The sequence below is a fragment of the Myxocyprinus asiaticus genome, chromosome 38 (genome assembly GCF_019703515.2).
Source record: "Myxocyprinus asiaticus isolate MX2 ecotype Aquarium Trade chromosome 38, UBuf_Myxa_2, whole genome shotgun sequence".
Classification (NCBI taxonomy): domain Eukaryota; kingdom Metazoa; phylum Chordata; class Actinopteri; order Cypriniformes; family Catostomidae; genus Myxocyprinus; species Myxocyprinus asiaticus.
Window position 1 is genome coordinate 38,098,537 of NC_059381.1, and position 16,444 is coordinate 38,114,980.

Below are 16,444 nucleotides of genomic sequence, written 5' to 3' on the forward strand. Positions count from 1 at the left end.
GCAAGAATTCTCCCACTGAAACAACAATGCTTGCAAGTTCTACAGCCAGTTCTCACAGTTTTAAAGTTAAGGTTACGGCTCAAGGCTTCATTCAACAATGCAGGCATCCACATTGATACGTAATCAATCTTGCAATGAAAGGCTAAAAAGCAGCTAAGAATATATCACACAAGTTCACCCTCACAACAACCATCCTGTGTTCATAAGGGGAACACTTACTAATACTTGAAATATAGACAGTTTTTCATAAAAAAATCATCAACTCACAAGTATAAAGAGAGAAAAGTTAATATCAGAATCAACACAGCTTTCACAGGTACAAACCAACACATGAAACTTGTATTGACCAAGAATCAGACCTGGTAGAGACACAAGAAATGTACCACTGAACCAACAATGCACATGCTTTCCAAAGCTGGAGGAAGGAACTACCTAAACCAAAAGTCTTGTGGAGATAAAGGTAAAGTTTAAATAGAAGCTAGGTTGATGCAAGCCACTGTTGAAGTCCCATTTTCTAGAACGTGTCAATTTAAAGCCTTGAACATTCAGCCATAACAGCCAAATACCTGGCATAATGTAACACTTTCATGCATTGGCCGGGAATCGGACCCGGGTCTCCCGCGTGGCAGGCGAGAATTCTACCACTGAACCACCAATGCTTACGTTGTTGAAATCCAGTTCTCACAGTGTTAAAGTTAGGATTGCGGCACAAGAATTCATTCAAGAATGCAGGCATCCACATTGATACGTAATCAATCTTGCAATGAAAGGCTAAAAAGCAGCTAAGAATATATCACACAAGTTCACCCTCACAACAACCATCCTGTGTTCATAAGGGGAACACTTACTAATACTTGAAATATAGACAGTTTTTCATAAAAAAATCATCAACTCACAAGTATAAAGAGAGAAAAGTTAATATCAGAATCAACACAGCTTTCACAGGCAGTTCACTGGTACAAACCAGCACATGTAACTTGCATTGACCAAGAATTAGACCTGGTAGTGAAACAAGAAATTTACCACTGAACCAACAAATGCACATGTTTTCCAAAGTTGTTGGAAGCAACTACCCAAGTCAAAAGTCTAGTGGAGATAAAGGGATAAAGGCAAAGTTGAAAAAGAAGCCAGTCTGATTCAAACCACTGTTAAAGTACCCATTCCTAGAGGGTCTCAACTTAAAAGCCTTGAACATTTAGCCTTAGTAGCGAAATATCTGGCATAATGTAACATTTTCATGGATTGGCTGGGAATCGGGGACACACCTGCCACAAAGCAGGCAAGAATTCTCCCACTGAAACAACAATGCTTGCAAGTTCTACAGCCAGTTCTCACAGTTTTAAAGTTAAGGTTACGGCTCAAGGCTTCATTCAACAATGCAGGCATCCACATTGATATGTAATCAATCTTGCAATGAAAGGCTAAAAAGCAGCTAAGAATATATCACACAAGTTCACCCTCACAACAACCATCCTGTGTTCATAAGGGGAACACTTACTAATACTTGAAATATAGACAGTTTTTCATAAAAAATCATCAACTCACAAGTATAAAGAGAGAAAAGTTAATATCAGAATCAACACAGCTTTCACAGGTACAAACCAACACATGTAACTTGTATTGACCAAGAATCAGACCTGGTAGAGACACAAGAAATGTACCACTGAACCAACAATGCACATGCTTTCCAAAGCTGGAGGAAGGAACTACCTAAACCAAAAGTCTTGTGGAGATAAAGGTAAAGTTTAAATAGAAGCTAGGTTGATGCAAGCCACTTTTGAAGTCCCATTTTCTAGAACGTGTCAATTTAAAGCCTTGAACATTCAGCCATAACAGCCAAGTACCTGGCATAATGTAACACTGTCTTGCATTGGCCGGGAATCGGACCCAGGTCTCCCGCGTGGCAGGCGAGAATTCTACCACTGAACCACCAATGCTTACGTTGTTAAAATCCAGTTCTCACAGTGTTAAAGTTAGGATTGCGGCACAACAATTCATTCAAGAATGCAGGCATCCGCATTGATACGTAATCAATCTTGCAATGAAAGGCTAAAAAGCAGCTAAGAATATATCACACAAGTTCACCCTCACAACAACCATCCTGTGTTCATAAGGGGAACACTTACTAATACTTGAAATATAGACAGTTTTTCATAAAAAAATCATCAACTCACAAGTATAAAGAGAGAAAAGTTAATATGAGAATCAACACAGCTTTCACAGGCAGTTCACTGGTACAAACCAGCACATGTAACTTGCATTGACCAAGAATTAGACCTGGTAGTGAAACAAGAAATTTACCACTGAACCAACAAATGCACATGTTTTCCAAAGTTGTTGGAAGCAACTACCCAAGTCAAAAGTCTAGTGGAGATAAAGGGATAAAGGCAAAGTTGAAAAAGAAGCCAGTCTGATTCAAACCACTGTTAAAGTACCCATTCCTAGAGGGTCTCAACTTAAAAGCCTTGAACATTTAGCCTTAGTAGCAAAATATCTGGCATAATGTAACATTTTCATGGATTGGCTGGGAATCGGGGACACACCTGCCACAAAGCAGGCAAGAATTCTCCCACTGAAACAACAATGCTTGCAAGTTCTACAGCCAGTTCTCACAGTTTTAAAGTTAAGGTTACGGCTCAAGGCTTCATTCAACAATGCAGGCATCCACATTGATATGTAATCAATCTTGCAATGAAAGGCTAAAAAGCAGCTAAGAATATATCACACAAGTTCACCCTCACAACAACCATCCTGTGTTCATAAGGGGAACACTTACTAATACTTGAAATATAGACAGTTTTTCATAAAAAAAATCATCAACTCACAAGTATAAAGAGAGAAAAGTTAATATCAGAATCAACACAGCTTTCACAGGCAGTTCACTGGTACAAACCAGCACATGTAACTTGCATTGACCAAGAATTAGACCTGGTAGTGAAACAAGAAATTTACCACTGAACCAACAAATGCACATGTTTTCCAAAGTTGTTGGAAGCAACTACCCAAGTCAAAAGTCTAGTGGAGATAAAGGGATAAAGGCAAAGTTGAAAAAGAAGCCAGTCTGATTCAAACCACTGTTAAAGTACCCATTCCTAGAGGGTCTCAACTTAAATGCCTTGAACATTTAGCCTTAGTAGCGAAATATCTGGCATAATGTAACATTTTCATGGATTGGCTGGGAATCGGGGACACACCTGCCACAAAGCAGGCAAGAATTCTTCCACTGAAACAACAATGCTTGCAAGTTCTACAGCCAGTTCTCACAGTTTTAAAGTTAAGGTTACGGCTCAAGGCTTCATTCAACAATGCAGGCATCCACATTGATATGTAATCAATCTTGCAATGAAAGGCTAAAAAGCAGCTAAGAATATATCACACAAGTTCACCCTCACAACAACCATCCTGTGTTCATAAGGGGAACACTTACTAATACTTGAAAAATAGACAGTTTTTCATAAAAAATCATCAACTCACAAGTATAAAGAGAGAAAAGTTAATATCAGAATCATCACAGCTTTCACAGGTACAAACCAACACATGTAACTTGCATTGACCAAGAATCAGACCTGGTAGAGACACAAGAAATGTACCACTGAACCAACAATGCACATGCTTTCCAAAGCTGGAGGAAGGAACTACCTAAACCAAAAGTCTTGTGGAGATAAAGGTAAAGTTTAAATAGAAGCTAGGTTGATGCAAGCCACTGTTGAAGTCCCATTTTCTAGAACGTGTCAATTTAAAGCCTTGAACATTCAGCCATAACAGCCAAGTACCTGGCATAATGTAACACTTTCATGCATTGGCCGGGAATCGGACCCGGGTCTCCCGCGTGGCAGGCGAGAATTCTACCACTGAACCACCAATGCTTACGTTGTTGAAATCCAGTTCTCACAGTGTTAAAGTTAGGATTGCGGCACAAGAATTCATTCAAGAATGCAGGCATCCACATTGATACGTAATCAATCTTGCAATGAAAGGCTAAAAAGCAGCTAAGAATATATCACACAAGTTCACCCTCACAACAACCATCCTGTGTTCATAAGGGGAACACTTACTAATACTTGAAATATAGACAGTTTTTCATAAAAAAAATCATCAACTCACAAGTATAAAGAGAGAAAAGTTAATATCAGAATCAACACAGCTTTCACAGGCAGTTCACTGGTACAAACCAGCACATTTAACTTGCATTGACCAAGAATTAGACCTGGTAGTGAAACAAGAAATTTACCACTGAACCAACAAATGCACATGTTTTCCAAAGTTGTTGGAAGCAACTACCCAAGTCAAAAGTCTAGTGGAGATACAGGGATAAAGGCAAAGTTGAAAAAGAAGCCAGTCTGATTCAAACCACTGTTAAAGTACCCATTCCTAGAGGGTCTCAACTTAAAAGCCTTGAACATTTAACCTTAGTAGCAAAATATCTGGCATAATGTAACATTTTCATGGATTGGCTGGGAATCGGGGACACACCTGCCACAAAGCAGGCAAGAATTCTCCCACTGAAACAACAATGCTTGCAAGTTCTACAGCCAGTTCTCACAGTTTTAAAGTTAAGGTTATGGCTCAAGGCTTCATTCAACAATGCAGGCATCCACATTGATATGTAATCAATCTTGCAATGAAAGGCTAAAAAGCAGCTAAGAATATATCACACAAGTTCACCCTCACAACAACCATCCTGTGTTTATAAGGGGAACACTTACTAATACTTGAAAAATAGACAGTTTTTCATAAAAAATCATCAACTCACAAGTATAAAGAGAGAAAAGTTAATATCAGAATCAACACAGCTTTCACAGGCAGTTCACTGGTACAAACCAACACATATAATTTGGATTGACCATGAATACGACCTGGAGGAGAAACAAGAAATGTACCACTGAACCAACAATGCACATGCTTTCCAAAGCTGGAGGAAGGAACTGTTGGGCCTCGTGTATTCAGAGAGAAGACAAAGGCAGGCCTAACAGTCAAAAACATTCCTCATGCCCCCTCCTTCTAAGTTGTAAATCTTACTGATAAAAATCGCTCCAAAATCAATCAAAGGGAGTCCAAAACAGACTACAGATCCATGAAGCCTTGCCCTCTAAAGGATCGAGCTCTCAACTCCTATTGGATGAGGCACACAACAGAACGTCCCTCAAACATGACATCATCAGGACTTCAAATAATTCTGAAATGCTTCCAAAGTGGCTTCCAGCGACTTAGTTCACCGAATACGGACGTAGCTTTTTGCTGCTCTCCGGTGCAGCCTCGTGGCATAAGGAAGTAATGTCCGACTTGAAACTGTAGCCATACAATCTCCATCTCGCTGGACGAGTTGAGATTACTCTGTGTTCAACCGAACACTCTAACGGATCCGAAGGAGACCGCCGAGCAATTCGCATCTTCATCCGTTGGCCTACAGAAGTGAAGAGATTAAAGATTTCTCTTCCATCTTCAATCAAGTCGACATTTCTGAGTTCTCCGCCAGCCCGCCGAGAATCAACAGCCGTACCGCCCTCTGAGAATCAACAGCCGTACCGCCCTCTGAGAATCAACAGCCGTACCGCCCGCCGACAGCGTGAGGAAATGGCCTCTCGTCATCACACGAGCCTCAAGGAACCGGGTCAAAGTTAAAGGACGGAGGAAAACACATTCTACCTGTGTCCTCATGCGATTCAAGTAAGAGGTTACGTCTGGGCAGAGATAGAATATTATAGTGTGTTATTCTTGTGTTTCAAGGATTTTGCTTGTACAGTTTACAGACCGCCATGACCGCTCATTATTAATACTCAGGGTATTAATTATCACGAATTTGTTTTGCTGTATTGTGGTCCAACCAAATTGGACTGTTGTGCATTTTCACCATCGCGGGTGAGACAGCAACCGAGTTCATCCATTAAAGAGTCAAATAACAAGGGACTTTTACGAGCCCCGCTCGTAAAACCGCGTCTCTGAGTGATGAACACGGCTGCTTTATCTCCAGCTATCGCGAAATCAGCTTTCGGGCTGTCACTTAATCATCTCTCTGTCTCTCTCTCTCTCTCTCTCACTGACCACAATGACACACACACACACACACACACACTGTCACACACACACCTTATGTGTTATAGGATTATTTTTATTTCCATATCTAATCATATCACTGTTTAGTTTGTAGTTGTAAGTCGGAAGTTTATTGACTGCATTGTATTAATTATTAATTGATTTTACTGCATAAATAAACTTTTGTTTATATTACAAAGAGAAGTGTTTTGGTTTGTTTTGCATACGCCTGTGTCATGCTGACGGGATGTCAGTGCTCGGATTCAAACCTTCATTCATTGTTTTTTTCCTGAAAATCGATATTCTTCGGATGTCGATTTTCCTAAGAAAACAATCTAATATTGAGACTGTTTTAATATTCGGTTATTAGTCCCTGATTCCAGGGTGGTGCCCCATCAATGTTAATCCTTATTAATATTCTATTGATTTTTGATAATTGATAATTATCTTTGATTGAATTTGAATGATCAATAAGCTAGTGTTAATTGTAATTAATGTTTCATCGATGTTAACAATTAACGATTATCTTTGATAAGTGTTGATTTTAAAGGATTAAAAAAAAAGCTAACATTGATTCTCATCAATGTTCTATTGATTTTTGTAATTAATAATTATCTTTGATAATTATTAATTATTGCTAATAACCAAACTTGCTCCTAAACGTAGCACACTACATTTACTGGAGTCCCATATGAGGTTTTAATGAGTTAGATCCAATTAATTAATTTAAATATTGACTAATAACTACAGAAATAATTACCAATTATTTCTGATAGTAACACTGATCTAAACAACCAGTAAAGCCCTACAGAACTACCTAAACCAAAAGTCTTGTGGAGATAAAGGTAAAGTTTAAATAGAAGCTAGATTGATGAAAGCCACTGTTGAAGTCCCATTTTCTAAAACATAACAATTTAAAGCCTTGAACATTCAGCCATAACAGCCAAGTACCTGGCATAATGTAACACTTTCATGCATTGGCCGGGAATCGGACCGGGTCTCCCGCATGGGAGGCGAGAATTCTACCACTGAACCACCAATGCTTACATCTTTGAAACTCAGTTCTCACAGTGTTAAAGTTATGATTACAGCACAAGAATTCATTCAAGAATGCAGGCATCCACATTGATATTTAATCAATCTTGCAAAGAAATGCCAAAAAGCAGCTTAGAATGTACCACAAATGTTCCCCTCACAACATACATCCTTTGTGCATAAGGGAAAAACACTTGTTAATACATGAATTTTAGACAGTTTTTCAGACAACATCATCAACTCACAGATATAAAGTGATTTTTTTTATATCAGAATCAGCACAGACAGCTTTCACAGGCAGTTCACTGGTACAAACCAGCACACGTAACTTGCATTGGCCAAGAATCGGACCTGGTACAGAAACAAGAAATTTACCACTGAAACAACAAATGCACATGTTTTCCAAAGTTGTTGGAAGCAACTACCCAAGCCAAAAGTCTAGTGGAGATAAAGGGATAAAGGCAAAGTTGAAAAAGAAGCCAGTCTGATTCAAACCACTGTTAAAGTACCCATTCCTAGAGGGTCTTAACTTAAAAGCCTTGAACATTTAGCCTTAGTAGCGAAATATCTGGCATAATGTAACATTTTCATGGATTGGCTGGGAATCGGGGACACACCTGCCACAAAGCAGGCAAGAATTCTCCCACTGAAACAACAATGCTTGCAAGTTCTACAGCCAGTTCTCACAGTTTTAAAGTTAAGGTTACGGCTCAAGGCTTCATTCAACAATGCAGGCATCCACATTGATATGTAATCAATCTTGCAATGAAAGGCTAAAAAGCAGCTAAGAATATATCACACAAGTTCACCCTCACAACAACCATCCTGTGTTCATAAGGGGAACACTTACTAATACTTGAAATATAGACAGTTTTTCATGAAAAATCATCAACTCACAAGTATAAAGAGAGAAAAGTTAATATCAGAATCAACACAGCTTTCACAGGCAGTTCACTGGTACAAACCAGCACATGTAACTTGCATTGACCAAGAATCAGACCTGGTAGAGAAACAAGAAATGTACCACTGAACCAACAACGCACATGCTTTCCAAAGTTGGAGGAAGTAACTACCTAAACCTAAAGTCTTGTGGAGATAAAGGTAAAGTTTAAATAGAAGCTAGGTTGATGCAAGCCACTGTTGAAGTACCATTTTCTAGAAAGTCTCAATTTAAAGCCTTGAACATTCAGCCATAACAGCCAAGTACCTGGCATAAAGTAACACTTTCTTGCATTGGCCGGGAATCAGACCCGGGTCTTTCGCTCGGGAGCCGAAAATAGTTAGCCTTAACTTTCCTTAACTTTTCCGATGTATTCTCTATGGTAGTGTCTTACAGTACGGATGTAATATATTTTTGGCCACATGTCGAAATGAGTGGCACTGTTTCGCATTTTTGTATGGTAAGGGAGACAGACAGACACAGATAACGTTCATCACAACGTCTCAATCGCATCTCAACCGCTAGAATCAAGGTAAATAAAGCTCGATTTAATCTTTTATTCTATAGTTTTTGTTGTTTTTAACACTCTCAGTGTCTCAATATTTTATGATAATTTAAATGGAAGGTTAGGTATTCAAGATTTGATTGAAGTTATTTTTGTTGACGTGAATACAGTTTAACTAACGAACGTGAACTGCGAAAAAATTACAAACTTCTTTTACACAACATAGTCTGTCATCCGAGTATTTAGATTATGCTATAGTAGTGCCTAAATCAAATAAAGAAACCTGAATGATAAAGTGAAGTACCATAACGTTACATATTTACCAGCGAGTTATTAGCTTACCTTTGTCATTTCCATAATTGTGAATGTGCTTTGCTACTGTAAGCTAAGTTACTGTTAAGGACATTAGCTCATATAGATAGTTTCTGTTTTGTTTGTCTGCAATGACAGTAATTATACCACTATTCTGGTACTGGTACCACTTTTCAATTTTGTATGTTTACTAATTAATTCATCTATATTGCACCTTTCAATATAGGTAATACAAATATAACATTTGAGCTGAAACATAATTCTAGGACAGTAAGATCTACATGTGAAGTAATGTTTAATCTCTTATCAGTATTAATAGTAGTATTACTATGTAGTATGTGTTATTAATAATGACATATTACATGTTATTGCGTATTACTTTCATTAATATTTGTTTTATCTATCTCTATCAACACTTTAACTGTACAATTACTAAATTAGTCTTTATTATATATTTTTTTAAATGTGCTTTAATCTACAGGATGAAGAAGATAGAGTTCTTTCCCGGGAGGAGGACAGTTCAGTTTAGAAGAGGCCCATCGGGGCATTTAAGATAGGACCCCTCCGCTGAGGCAATGACAATAAAAAACAACCCCTCCCTGCAAGACAAATCTGCACCTCAACGGGAGGAGGTTGTCAAGGCCAATGCCCGCTCTGAGGTGCTCCTGAGAGGAGGTGATGTGTCTGATAGGCAGGAGGTGTTAGGAGACTACATCCTCCAGTTTGGCAAATACAAAGGCAAGTCCTTTCTTTGGCTGCTGGAGAATGATGTTGGCTACACCTTGTACCTCACCGGTAAGGTTGAACAGGAGGAGAATGCTGGACAGTTCAACCCAGTCGGCCACAGAAAGGACAGCCTACTGTCTTTTCTTGAGTACCCCAGGACTTCAAGGAAGTTGAGGACCTTCGTAGGTTCCTCTCCGAGAGACCTGCAGCACCTGTTATGGCAAGAGAAGAAGACAACCTTGTTGGCTTTGGGGGCAAAGCTCAATACACCTAGGAGCAGATATGGAAAAGCAGGGCTGATGGGTACGCTGCATTCATCATGATGACAAAGTGTGTCCCTGGCAGTAAAATGCACAAGCTCCAGAAGTATCTATTGAGGCAGAGCCAGCTGCTGACTACATCTCCATCTCCTCCCCCCACGGTTGTTTCTGCCCCACAGCCAACCATCACCTCAACCATGACCTGTGATCTTCCAGGTTAGTTCAAAATATTAAATCTTCTCCTGGTCCTGGTGTTTTCCCTTTCCTTTGGTCATAAATATTGCCATCTAAATTTCCTTTCTCAGTGATGGAGGAGGATGAGGATTTGGAAAAGGAAATGATGAGCCTGTCTCCTTCAAAGTTCCTCACCCAGCTCAGTGAGTGAACCAACAGCCTGTATTTTTAAATCTTTTCATCTATCCAGTCTGTTACATTTCACTGTAATGTGCTTTTCCACAGGTTCACCACCAGCAGCAGCAGTAATTGGACCATCCACAGCGCGAGGTTTTGCTCCATCGGTTTGGAAGGATGACATTGTTGAACCACGACAGAATTATTTTTCCATATTTTAGTTTATTATTTTGGCCGTGTTCTGGCCTGTTCTGATGCTTGTGTTCTTTTGTTCTATTAATAACTGTTCTAAGGACTTAACTTAACAGGGGTGAGGGTAAGCGTGCATGAGTTCTCTTTTTGTATATGTGTTTAAAGTTTGTCTTAAGATTTTGGCATGTTACATTGAAGTATGAATCTTAATTTGGATATTATCTAACCAGTTAAATTTAGAATGTTATACAAACCATGCCAAATTCTTGACTGTGTCATTGTTATCACAATTAAAGTTTATATTGGTAAGCCAGGCCATAATGAGGGAAGAGTAACACTTTTTCCTCAACAGTACAAAGAAGACCAGAAGCTACGCTGTCAAGAGCTCCTGAAGATTTGTTACTAGGTTGAAAGCTCTACATTCTGTACAATCCACCTTTTATTCTTAGAAACACTGATTTCTCTCAGAATAATGCTTCATCATGTTATTTTCATTAGCTCCAGTGAAGGTTCCAGTGCCAGTACCTCCTCAGCTGCTTGCCTTGGCTCCATCCCTGACTCCATGTCCTCTGTCAGAGCAGCGTGTGGTGGCTACAGAAGGTATGTGATCTCATTGTATAGGATTTACCAGAGTACCCCATAATAAGTAGGCTAACCTAATAAGTAGTCATTTAAAACCAGGTGTTGTTTAAATTAATACATTATTATTGTTATTATTAATATTATTATTATTATTATTATGTTTTTGTTTCGAACTGAAAGCTGCTGCTCACAGCCCAATGCTATTCTAATGGATGTTATGACCTACTTTGTTTATGTTAACAAGCTACAAATTCCTGTTTGATTACTTCTTACTACAACAGATTCTCTACCACGGAATGTGAGGCCACATATTCCCACCACAGCACAGCAGGAAACATTGCATTCTCAAGGTACCTTTCGAATAGGATTTCATGTTAAGGAACAGCTACATCTTGCCTTGTCTCTACGGCTGCCACAGCCCCCAGGTGGTGTCTGCCGGTGTGGGGAGGCCTGGTGTTATCATCGGAACCAGTGGCCAGTACTACATTCTGGCATCCCGTCTCAACTGCAAGGTTTGTAAAAAGTACTGGTTTGCTGACAAACCCCAGTGGCTAGACAAACTGCAAAGACGCTTTGTCAACATCCTGCCAGCCTTCCTCACCCACAAGAAGGCCATCTGTAAGACTGTGATGGATGAGCTAAGACGCACTGGCAAGTCCCCCAACAACATGGCCAACCAGGTGATGGAGACTCTGCACTTGAAGTATGAGAGGGCCCACCTAGCTTACCTGCTCAGTGTGCAGAATGTCCGGGATGCTGAGGCAGGGCTGTATGGACAGAAGAGCATCACAGGGATGTTGAGAGAGGGAGACTCACCTGCTGCTTTTGGAGGCTATGAAGACACAGATGGCTGGTATGGTGTTTCTGTGTCTTCACACTACCTGACAGACTGTCTCCTCCAGGAGTACAAGCGGCAGGAAGAAGCCCTCAACCTGCTTCTACAGGGCACTTTCGGTCAGGTGTTCAGGTCTGACCACACCTACAAAGTGGCCAGGAAGGTGACTCTCTCATCTGGCACCATGTCATCCATGTATGCCGTGATGAATGAGAACTGGATGATCCTGTCCTGGGTCATGCTTCAGTCGGAGAGTGAGAAGTCTCTGGAGCCCATGTATGAGGGGCTGGCCTGTCGCAACACTGCTGCTGGAGTGGAGAAAGCCAGGCACCACTGGGTGGACAGGTATGAACCCCTCACTACATTACAAACAGTTTCTAGTATTATTCTATATATTTACATTCACAAGTAATACAATTTCAGTGATGAGATTTAAGTTAGTCTGCAATTAAGATGTAATACTTACCATAAACTGAAATACTTACTATAAACATAAATACTTACCATAAATTATTATTATATTATATTTTCAATAGGGACTGCTGTGCTGCTTTTATAGTATCAGACTCTAAGCCTCACGAGCATCTCTTGTGGGACGCCTGGAAGACCACAGACGCTCTAGTGTCAGAGGTGACCTCTGGGAATCTGACCAACACCTGTGCTTCCAGGACCAAGTTTAACCAGGACATCTCAGTTAAACTGGACTTGTTCCACTGCATGCGCTGCTTGACTTGGGAGTGTGTCTCTGAGCACCATAATCTGCACAGCTCCTTCTGTCAGTTCCTCTCTGCTGCCTTCACAGTGGTAGACCAGGATGACCTGAAGAAGCTGAAGGATGTGTACACCTTCTGTGGGATAGTCCCTGCTAATCCCACCAAGCAGCACATCAGACAGCACTGCAGGACAAAGGTTTGTAATGGCAGTTTTGATATTGTTTGGATATATTCAAAGTGTTACCCAGTGCAGAGAAGATTCCAAAGGCATTTTTCTCATGCAGCATAAAGGTATTTATTTAAACTAAAAGAAGTTACTGGCAGGAAGATGTTTACTCTTAGCGGTGTCAAGCTGTTCCTCTGAATATATAACAATGCACATTTGCTATTAACATAAAGATACACTTGGCAAAACAGTAATACACTCTAGATATTAATATTCATAAACCAGTGTAATATGTAACCAAAATCTATAAATTTCCATCACAGGTGCCACAGCCCCGAGAGCTGGTGAAGAGGGTGGAAGATGTGCTTCACCACTTCTTTCTGGCCAAGGACCCAAATGATGTGCTCCTGTTCAAGCCATCCATGCTGAAGGAGTGGAGGATACAACGCGTCCACATCCTGAGAGGCTGCCTGAGCGACCCAGAAGTGGGGGAAGGGATCCTCTACAGGTACGGTGGAACCCTGCAGCTGAACCACGTAAAAGGGGAAGGAGCTGCTGTTCCTATCTGGATCCCTGTCAGAGGAACCTCTCAGCAGGAGGGCTTCCACTTTCACCAGGCTCAGTGGGTGACAGGCAACAACATCTCTACCGAGCTGTTCAAGGCCCAGGGGATGACCGGAGTGGTTCACTGGAACTTCCAGAGGCTGGTGGACCTGAAGCTGCCTGACGTGGTCCTACCGGGAGTGTTTGACCCTGTTTTAATTGCAGAGCTCAACATGGCGTCCACAAAGGTGACTGGGCAGGCCAAATATCCAGTGCTTCATGTGTCAGCCAGAGACACAGGCGAGAGGTTTGGACTCAAGTATGTGGAGCCAGGCTGTCGCCCTGTTCCACTGGACTGGGAGAAGCACAAGTCCCAGAAGACAGTCCCACCTCTTAGGGAGGAAGAGACAGACCAGCCGTCCAACCAGTAGGTCTCACAACTACCTGTGGTGTTCCACCATCCTGCTGCCCCTGCATCCTCCTCAGTACCTACTGAAGAGAACATCTTTCAGGTAAAACACACTGAATTTACTAATTTACGTTTTAATTCACGTGCACTTTCAGATTTGCGTCGTTGATATTTAACCTTATTGGGCCTACTTTTTAGGAGATGGATGTAGCACGTGTCCTGGTGTCTCTCAGTGCTGAGACCTGTGCCTTCCCACCAACAGAGGAGCTGGTGGAGCCCTCACAGCTGTTTGCCACTCCAAAAGAAGAATACACATCGTCTGAGAGACAAACAGGTAAATCATGTTGGCACATGTATTGTTGTGGGCTGGACCCATTCATATTCCCTCACAATTTATATACCCTCGCACGCACAAGCATACATGGACACGCACGCACGCACGCACACACACACGTGGAGGTACTACTCATATAGACACATACTAACCTACTCGCATACCTTACTGTTAACATTGTTTTATATCTCTTCTACAGATCTGCTGAGCACTTCCCCACTGCCCCTGACAGCCTCTCCCCGTGCTGCCTGCACAGGACCCGTTAAGACTGGTGGACGTATCTTTGTACTGGACCATGGCCGGTGGACGCAACCCATGAGAGATGCCATTGATGGACTCCTAGCAAAGCACCATGGGAAGAAAGACATGCTGAAGCAGGTGGATGCTGACTATGCTGCCCTTGTGCACAGATCTTGCAAAGACCCCAATAGTCTCCTTCATCCAACCACAAGGCAGCATATCTCTCGGTATGTGAAACACCTTGCCAAGCTAATAAACACCAGCTCCTCTTTGAACACCAGACCAGAGAAGCTGTTGGAGACTCAGCAGCTTTGGCAGCATCTGACAGAAGGCAGTGAAACAGTCAGCGTACCAGTCACAGCCTTGACACCTGCTCCTGTAAATCCACCAGTGGTGAGTCCTTCCCAGGATGCTCCTCTGACCCAGGCTACACTTGTGACGATGGTGAAGGAGATTGTGGAGGGGCAGCTAGCAGCTCAGCAGTTGCAACAACAACAACAGCCAAAGAAAACCAGGACTTGTCTCAGTTGTGGGCAGCCAAAGTCTCGTTACCTTGGCGACGGCTCCTCTGTCCATTTTTTTTTATCAGTCAGCAGAGGTGAAATACTTTTACTGCTCCAAAAAAGTCTTCATGACTTACGCAGCTGAAGGACTCACCAATCCCAGAATGTGCTTTGAGGATTTTGCATCAACTGCCTTCTTCCAGTGGGAGCTCGAAGCCTCAAAACAGAGAGGGGCAGAACAAAAGAGGGTAACAGAAGAGAGGAAAAAGAGGAAATCTGTAGAGCTTCATCCTCCTGGTTGCCTGTGCAGGTCCTGTCATCTGCCTCTCAAACAAGGCCCCAACAGCCCTCACATCCATGCCTATTTCCCTGGAGTCCCAGGAAAGTACATTTACTGTCCCATCAAGGTTTTGTCCATGTACCAGTCCCAGGGCATGATGGGAGAGATGACTTGGACTGAGTTCCAGAAGTCTGCATTTTATGAGACTGAAAAGCATGTGTGTGTGTGTGTGTGTGTGTGTGTGTGTGTGTTTATGTATAAGTTTAAATAATCTCTACCTGAGTTCTCTATCTGTAAATAGGTTTTTAGGATGTTGTCTATACTATTGTACATAATACACATTTTGACACATATTTCTGCAGTTCTTTACCCATGTATACATAACTAATTATTACATTCATTATTACTTTTTGAGATTGTTCTACAAATGCATCCATTTCAGTTTGAACTGACATCAATCCAGACAGTCTAATGAGTATTGCATTTGCTATTGTTTTGAATTTTAAGTTTTCCTGTACTGTCCTTGAGGTCTTATCCATAGTAAAAAACTATATACTATTGAATGCATTGTAATCTATAGTTTCATAATCATACTCTTTTCAGGTCTACCAAGCACCCGTCTCAAGAATCTGCAACTAGTGCAGAACGTTGCTGCTATATTATTAAATGGAACAAGGAAATTTGAACATAGTCATTATGTCCATGAGTTTGCTCTCAGGTCGCCCTTGCGCCGCTGCCACCTTGACCTAGCTTTTCCCAGCTTCTGTACACCGATACTTCTCCATGCTCAACTCCAGGATGTCAATGAGCCACCTAGACAGCCACTTCTACCCTTATACCCTATGCCACAATGACTTTTTGCACCTCATCAATTGAGCAAACAACAACACAAATTACATAGTGACTTTCAAACATAGGTGCAGAAACTGTTGTCTTTTTGTTTATTGTTTTTTTGTCTTTATGCCAAACCCCTGGCCTAACCATTTGTTAACCATCCATCTCTGGAGGAGGGATCCCTCTTTGAATTGCTCCTCCCAAGGTTTCTTCCTTTTCTTTCTCTCTTAAAGAGTTTTTTGGGGAGTTGTTCCTTGTCTTTGAGGGTTACGTTTGCATATCTGGATGTCTATGGGTATTGTTAAGCCCTTTGTGACATCGCTTGTAAAAAGCACTATACAAATAAAGTATGATTTGATTTGATTTGATTTAGTTCTGAATGTTACTCCATGTATATATACATAACTGGTTAATATTGACTTTGTTATTTGTATTTTTGATACCATTTTTTCCTGCTATACGTGTTTTCATTACAGGACCATTTCACAACTGCTCTAATGTTGTCTTTTCTTTTAAAATACAGAATTAGAATAAAACTTAAGTAAACAAATAAATCAGTAAACACAAAGGTTGGACAATTTATTGCAAAATGTATTAAGAATGATTATTTCTCAAATGCTTTATAAAAAAGTTACATAGGTTGCAAATCTC

At 41.0% G+C, this 16,444-nt stretch overlaps 4 non-coding genes across 4 annotated transcripts; all 4 read right to left on the reverse strand.

The window, feature by feature from the left end:
• Positions 1–588: 588 nt before the first annotated feature.
• On the reverse strand, positions 589–659 carry trnag-gcc (transfer RNA glycine (anticodon GCC)). Its single transcript has one exon. It is a non-coding gene; the product is annotated as a tRNA-Gly (tRNA).
• A 1,207-nt stretch (positions 660–1,866) lies between these two features.
• Positions 1,867–1,937, reverse strand: trnag-gcc (transfer RNA glycine (anticodon GCC)). Its single transcript has one exon. It is a non-coding gene; the product is annotated as a tRNA-Gly (tRNA).
• A 1,858-nt stretch (positions 1,938–3,795) lies between these two features.
• trnag-gcc (transfer RNA glycine (anticodon GCC)) lies at positions 3,796–3,866 on the reverse strand. The gene has a single exon. It is a non-coding gene; the product is annotated as a tRNA-Gly (tRNA).
• A 3,140-nt stretch (positions 3,867–7,006) lies between these two features.
• On the reverse strand, positions 7,007–7,076 carry trnag-ccc (transfer RNA glycine (anticodon CCC)). The gene has a single exon. It is a non-coding gene; the product is annotated as a tRNA-Gly (tRNA).
• Between the last annotated feature and the right edge of the window lie 9,368 nt (positions 7,077–16,444).